Source organism: Mandrillus leucophaeus, unplaced genomic scaffold, assembly GCF_000951045.1.
Source record: "Mandrillus leucophaeus isolate KB7577 unplaced genomic scaffold, Mleu.le_1.0 Scaffold159, whole genome shotgun sequence".
Classification (NCBI taxonomy): Eukaryota; Metazoa; Chordata; class Mammalia; order Primates; family Cercopithecidae; genus Mandrillus; species Mandrillus leucophaeus.
The window spans coordinates 1,430,115-1,430,870 of record NW_012101576.1 but is presented as its reverse complement, the minus strand read 5'-3'; positions in this window follow the sequence as shown (position 1 = coordinate 1,430,870).

Below are 756 nucleotides of genomic sequence, written 5' to 3'. Positions count from 1 at the left end.
GTATCTGAAAATAAACATTGCATTGTGTTTTTACAGTTCTTCTATACTCTATAAAAACGTTTCATTTGTGTTTAGTACACACTTGAACTAAAATTTCTAAGTAATTCCTATATTGCAGGTGTTTGTTTTGTAGTAAATTGGAGGTAAATAGAGTCATTTGCTTGGAAAATTTTCTTGGAGGCCACAAATCCAGTGTCTAATACAAGCAATGTCTAATGCAAGTGTTCTGTCATAAACTGTTTCATTGGATGGGGCACTCTACTATATAATTGATAGGCTGGGATTTGCCACCCAACTGACCAACTATTACAAGGATTTGGATAATTATAAATTACTTTTCTTCCTTTAAAATCTGCAGCACAGGCTGGGCACAGTGGCACATGCCTGTAATCCCAGCACTTTGGGAGGCCGAGGCAGGTGGATCACTTGAGGTCAGGAGTTCAAGACCAGCCTGGCCAACACAGTGAAACCCTGTCTCTACTAAAAATACAAAAATTATCAAGTATGGTGGTGCGTGCTTGTAATCCCAGCTACTCGGGAGGCTGAGGCACAAGAATCGCTTGAACCTGGGAGGTGGAGGTTGCAGTGAGTCTAGATGGTACCACTGCACTCCAGCCTGGGCAACAGAGTGACTCCATCTCAGAAAAAAAAAAAAAATTCCAGCACATAACAATTGTACATAATGTTAGGGCTGAATCAGTGGATGTCATCTCAAAATAATAATAATAATAATAATAATAATAATAATAATAATAA